Here is a 7,026-nt window from a genome sequence, read left to right on the forward strand (position 1 = left end):
TGGCTTGCATTGGTGCCATTAGCAAGAGAAGGGCTACCACTAACCTATAAAGCATTGCCCATCTTCTTAAATTAACTAGGCCAGACCTGACTCGGCTCCTCTGGTCCATGGTTTCTTGGTTGATTTTGATAATTTTGAGATAAAAAAATCCTGACCAAAAGATCCCCCATAGGAAGAATTCCACTGATGACATGCAAGTATTCAAGACCGGTATGTTTCTCATAAAGGGCTTAATCTTGGATGTTATTGGCTTCCACTATTCAAAACTTCAGATAGTTTATAAATATAGACCAGCTAAATGATCTTGAAATTCTCATATTAGAATAGATGAAGTTTAATTTCCCAGTGCACTGATGAAGATTACCTAAGAAAATCTTTGTATCATTTTTCTTCTTTATTAAAGATTTGTGTCACTTTCTACTAGGATGATTTTTTCTTCTTTTTTTGTACAAAACTAGTAATTTAATATTCAAATTAAACAATTATGGGCCTTCAACCCATTAAGAACAAAATTTTAAGATAAGCACATTTAGAGCCTGTTTAGATTTAAATAGATATATAGCTCGATTAAGACCCAGTTAAGGTAGTCCAATTATAACTTGACACTGATCGACCCAATTATAAACTATATCATGTCCCTCAAAGCTAGGCCCATTTACCTAAGTAAGCATTCACGATGCAAGGTTTTCAAGTGGTCAAACCCGATTAAGCTTGACCAAGATCAACCCGGCCTGACTGGTTGACATCGCTAGAATATAGTATACAACAAGATATGTCTAATGTCATTAACAGATTTAATTCTTGTCGATTTGTTTCGCTGGAAGTTAGTTGTATTGGATCATTAGTCTTAGGACAGTCAACCATTTGGACATTTTGCTTTCCTTGTTCTTCCCTGTCTTTGCTTTTTCCTATGAATTATGAACTTTTATTCTATGTACAAAGAGAGTCTTACCCTTCCCACACCCATTTTCAATTCACAAAGATGCACAATACCCCTATAGTAAAATGGTAATTGAAACCATCCCAAATGTGGAGAACCTCTCTCCTGCAGTCCACCGCGACCCCTCGATTTGGGGGCACCATCGACCCTGAAAACCTTCATGTCTCTGAAATCATCGGAGCTCAAGTCGTTCACTCTCCAGCTCTGTGTTGTTCTCTTGGAGTTTTGAGATCTCTGATTGAGCTGATTACGAGGTCAAGATCTACTCGAGCTAGTTGGTGTCGTTAATCCTCTGCAATTTTAGCATGAAAGGACCACGGTGGAGAAATCCCTAATGTAGTTTGTCTGAGTTTGGGGGCTTTGAGTCCTTTCGTTTCAGAAAGAGAAGCCCTGTTTGTGTATGGTTTTGGAGAAAGTTCGAGGTGTGTTCTTGTTTCTCAGAGCGTTTTCAAAATTTTGAATCTTTTCTCTGTGCAGTTGGTTGACCCTTTTCTTGATTTATAATAAGAAGGGTTAATACAATCAATCAAGAACTAGTCATGGGTTAAAAATGGTAGGCTGACATGAACTGTTCTTGCAAAGATGGATAGTTCATCTTTTGCTGAGTTGTACATTCATTCTTGCGGAGAATTTGGGTCAAATTTTTAAATTTACACAGCTCTGCAGCTACAATATATTATGAAGGAGCTAGCCAGTTTGATCTAAGTACCAAAAAAATGAAAAAATGTAGTTGTAATATGAAGAAAAGGACTTGGCGGGGGGGCGGCTTTCTTTAGGAATTCAAAATGTGTTGTAATCACATTAGCAAGCTGCAGGACAGGTTGGAGAAGTGTGTAAAAGCCCCATGAGATCAGTGTGCTTCGTTTTCTGTTAGCCTTCTCTGATTCCTTGTATCAGCGATGTTATATGCGTAATGTTTTTGTTAGTGTTAACTTTTATTTATAATTGGATTTAATCTGATTCTGGTATTCTTTCATTTGTGGGTTCTGTATTTTTGGGTGCTATTTTTATTTTCTTATACATAACAAATTTTACTGTGTTCATCATTTTATTTAAAAAAACTTTAGGTTGTTGTTTCCATATACTTTTGTCTCCTATTGCATTTGGTTTTAGTAGGGAAAAGGAATCTGTAAGGGGTGGGATTCTCTTAATGGAAATAGATCTTGAGGGGAATGTGGATGAACATGAAATAGAAAATGTTAGGCCAAATGTAGGTGAAAGTATTGATGGAGAGGTACATGGTGAAGATGAGTTAGGTGTAAGTTTTCCTGCAATGGATCTTGGTTTTACTGAAGAGGATACAAATTTTGAGCCTTTTAAAGGAATGGAATTTGAATCACATGAGGAAGCTTATGCATTTTATAAAGAATATGCAGGGTCTGTTGGATTTAATACCAAGAAAAAGAACAGTCGCCGTTCAAGGCATACCGGAAAATCTATTGATGCACATTTTGCATGCTCTAGACAAGGAAACAAGCAGCAATCAGCGGATGCCATTAACCCACGACCCTCTCATAAGATTGGCTGTAAGGCAAGCATGGATGTAAAAAGAAGGCAAGATGGTAGATGGATCATACATAATTTTACAAAGGAGCATAATCATGAGCTTTTGCCATCCTAAACACATTATTTTCGAAGTGGTAGGAGTATAATTTGAATAGCAAAAACGATTTAGAGATTCTGCATGCAGTACGAGTACAAACAAGTAAAATCCACACTCCAGTAGCTGAAAAATGTGGTGCATCTCAAAGTGGTGGTTTTTTAGACAGAGGCATTAGAAATCAAATGAATAAAGAAGGATGCTTGGCTATAGAAGCGGAGGACGTGCATGCTATGCTGGACCATTTCATACGGTTGCAGCAAGAGAATCCTAATTTCTTCTATGTAATTGATTTGAATGATGAACAGTGCTTAAGAAATGTTTTTTGGGTTGATGTTAAAGGCCACATGATTGTATCAGCTTCAATGACGTTTCTTTGGATACAACTTATCACAAAAAGAGATGCAGAATGCCATTTGCACCTTTTATGGGTGTAAATCATCACTTCCAATCCACATTGGTTGGATGTGCTTTATTGTCAGACGAGACTTCATCGACATTTGTTTGGTTATTGCGGACTTGGCTTAGAGCAATGGGTGGAGTTTCTTCAAGAGTGATAATTACTGACCAAGATGAATGCATGAAAGTAGCTGTTGCTGAGGTTCTTCCAGATGCCCATCACCAGTATTGCTTGTGGCATATATTAAGGAAGATACCAGAGAAACCCAGTCATGTAACCAAGAAAAGTGAAAATTTTATAGAGGAATTTAACAAATGCATCTATAGATCGTGGACAGAGGAGGAATTTGAAAGTAGATGGTGGATTATGGTTCACACTTTTGAACTCAAGGAGGATAAGTGGATTAAATCTTTGTATGAAGATCGTAAACAATGGGTTCCAACTTATATGAAGGATACTTTTTTTGCAGGAATGTCTACCACCAAACGATCTGAGAGCATAAACTCGTTCTTTGATAAATATGTGCTCAAAAAAACAACATTGAAAGAGTTTCTAGAGAAGTATAAGAGCATTCTGCAAGCTAGGTATGAAGAGGAATCCAGGGCAGATTTTGATTCAAAGCATGGATTCCCTGCTTTGAAGTCCCATTCGCCTTACGAGAAGCAAATGTCAACATTCTACACTCATGAACTATTCAAAAAGTTCCAAGTGGAGGTTTTGGGAACCGTTGCATGCCATCCAAGAAAAGAGAAGGAAGATGGGACCAACACAACATTTAGGGTCCAAGATTTTTAAGCACAACAGGACTTCATAGTCATGTGGAATGAAACAAAATCAAATGTGTCTTGTTTGTGTTGTTCCTTCGAATATAAAGGGTTTCTTTGTAGGCATGCGATGGTCGTTCTCCAATTTTCAGCTATACCTGAAATTCCATGTCACTATATATTGAAAAGATGGAGCAAGGATGCAACAATTAGGCATACTATAGGACAAAATTCAGAGATCACACAATCAAGGGCACAACGCTACAACGATTTATGTCAGAGAGCCTTGAAATTGGCCATAGATGGGTCAGCTTCTCAAGAGAGTTACATCACTGCAGTTCATGCACTTGAAGAAGCTATGAGGAGATGCGCAATGTTGAATATCTCAGTACAGTGTGACACAGCCTAACATGTCAATAATTAATGGTCATTTTGATGCTCCACAGAACATGCAGGAGCTGGTAAGGCTCATTAAAACTACAATTATGCTTCTGTTTCCAGTGTTTTTTAAATTTTATCTAGCTGTAATATAATTTATATTATTATAACTTATAGACTGTTTTATTACTTGTAGGGGCATTGCTCGATTTTACCAACCTGTGAGGTTTAGTGTGGCACTCATTAGAGCATATAGGGCTGGTATGTATATTATGATTTAGATAAAAAGTGGTTGCATATTATATTGATGGACTTGAATTTGATTTTGGATTGGGGTTAGTAATTGTAGGGATAATTTAAATTCAATTCATCAATTCATTATGGATATAATGGTACTGAATGGAGTATGGATGGTCACAGAAGATGAGATTTAGCTGGTTGACCCATTGTCTTGGCTGATCTCTTGTTTTTGAACAGAAAGGCATAAAGTAAGACTATTGCAGCTTAGAGCCTAGCCTTAAATTGGTTGTTGGATTCAATTCTTCATGATGTAAATATACTGTCAATGTCGTAGCAGAAAACCCTTGTGTTTCATGTTTAAATTTATAAAATATTTTCTTACTGGCAAGTCAAGAAGATGTTAAGATTCTTGCACTGATTGTTAGATCTTGCTTATGCTTTCTTTACTTTTTCACTTGAGTATGGTGATTTTCTCCAGTGGAGTAGTTAGCTGTGTAACGAAAAAATGTTGAAAATCACCATATTCTCTGTAAATAACCAACTCTTGCCCTCAGCTACCCCATATATTGGTTTGCCAGAGTCCTTGAAAACCTTTAGATTCGCTCCAACAAAACAAACCAACAAGCTGCTTTGGTATGAACTTCTAAATCCATCTTCCTCGAACCATCCATCTAATGTTTCCTCAAGTTTCCAAAACCTCATTGTGATTGCCAACTTGAATTTCAGGTTTCTTCCAAAAGGCTGTAGAATTAATATCCATGCCTCTGTAGAATCCCTTGGCACCAAGAGATGCAAAGCTGGTAATTCCTCTTGTAGACCTCTTACAAAGTGAACATAGATTCTCATGTTGATAGCATCTGAATAGATTGTCAGTGTAGCCATAGTTGTCATGGCGTCGCCAAGGCGGCGATTTGGCATCCTGGAGGAAAAAGAAGTTCATGGCAATGCTACGATTTACGTGACTCACAAATGGTGGTCGACATTGGCTGATAGGCGTTGCTATGGCACCGCCATAGACGCCAGGTCACGTCTGATTCACTAGGCAGTCGATTTTTTGTAAAATGCAGGGTGATTTTGATAGGGCTATGTTGATTTTTGATGATTTGATGTTGCTTAATATTGGTTTTATATGTTATAGGGTATATATTGTGAGCTTGTAGCATGCTAAATAACTTTAGAAAATAGGGGAAATAAAAAAATAACATACTAAATAACTTTAGAAAATAGGAAAAATAAAAAATGACACATGAGCGATTTGACCGCCATGGCAACGTCATAACGGACGATTCATCACCAAATCAATTAGCCACCTCTCCACCGCCTTGGATCGATTTGACGCTGTAACAACTATGAGTGTGGCAGAACTACCATTTGCTAGGAGAGCACCGGCGAGGCAAATATTGAACCTTGTCCCATATTCCAGTAAGAAAATAACTGTAATGGTATTCTTTGGTGCACCATGGTGTTGGTGCTGGGGTTTTGTCTTTCATTCCTGGAATTCGAAAGCTACCCATTCTCATTTGCATTTTGTTTTACTAGGCCATTGTAAATTTAGGGACAGTAAAGAAATGATGTAGGATATAAGGAGGTATGATTCAATTTGAGTAATGATGCTGACTAATTACATGTTTGAATTTGCAACCATAGTTAGTAAATATGTGCTTAATACACATTTTTTCCGTATCTGAATGTTTAATTGCCGAATCCCCTTTTTTACGTATAATATGTCATATACGAAAAAAAATGCATCTTTATTATGGGATGCCGAATTAAACACGTATTTCCTGTATTTTTTCATATTATTCATTTTAACAGCATTTTTATTTAAAATAAATAAATAAATAATCAAAACCCAAAATCCCTTTTCAATTGAAAATCCAAACCTAGAGAGGGAAGTAGGAATACTGCTTATATGCTTCTTTACCCTAACATTTATTTTAGCCAATCATTAAGAGGTTTTTTAAGTGTTTTTTTAGCTTAAAATCCTACCTACTCTTAAAATTTGCCTATTATTTATAGATACCTATAAAATCATTCTGTGTCCAAAATCATTCCCAGTGTCCTTTTTGCTTCAGGGGTTATAAATGAGGTGACAAAAATCTCAATCCTCCACATTTAGATTTACTTCATATAAACTCTTCATTAATGAGAATTGGGAAGGATTGTTATGGTGAAACTGCTGAAAAATAGTATGAACTGTAACCTTAAAACTATGAAATCTAAGGCAAAAACATAAAAACTTTAAACCCTACTGTAAACCTGGTGGCTGGATATGGAACTCCTGTAGTTCATTGGAGTAACAACGTTTTCGGCAGATACAGATAAAGTTAATTACCAAATCTATAGAGACTAGGAGAGGGGGATAGAAAATTCTGGCTATTCAAATACTCATATGAAAATGGCTAGACATAACCATCACAGTTAGGTTAGAGAGGAAAAAAGATCGAAGAACGTCGCTTCATTTTTTTCACCTCTGTAAGGGAATTGAACAAATTTTTAGTGCTGGATTTCATTTGGGAGACAATTTTCAGAAGATTACAAGTGCCAGTTATACAGAAAATTTGATTTCCAATACTGTCAATTCCATTCCTTTTTATTTTCTCATGACAGGACTTCAAGAAGGTAACCAGGATATCCATCGGCCTTACATTTACCATTTGTAGTTTTCTACAAAACAAAATGGATATATCCTCCTTGTTTAGCA

At 36.6% G+C, this 7,026-nt stretch overlaps 1 long non-coding RNA gene across 1 annotated transcript; it reads left to right on the top strand.

Moving 5' to 3' along the window:
* The first annotated feature begins 835 nt into the window (after positions 1-835).
* LOC122090523 lies at positions 836-4,394 on the top strand. Its single transcript, XR_006143665.1, has 2 exons — positions 836-4,165; positions 4,279-4,394. It is a non-coding gene; the product is annotated as an uncharacterized LOC122090523 (long non-coding RNA).
* Positions 4,395-7,026: the final 2,632 nt, after the last annotated feature.

Source organism: Macadamia integrifolia, chromosome 10 (genome assembly GCF_013358625.1).
Source record: "Macadamia integrifolia cultivar HAES 741 chromosome 10, SCU_Mint_v3, whole genome shotgun sequence".
Classification (NCBI taxonomy): domain Eukaryota; kingdom Viridiplantae; phylum Streptophyta; class Magnoliopsida; order Proteales; family Proteaceae; genus Macadamia; species Macadamia integrifolia.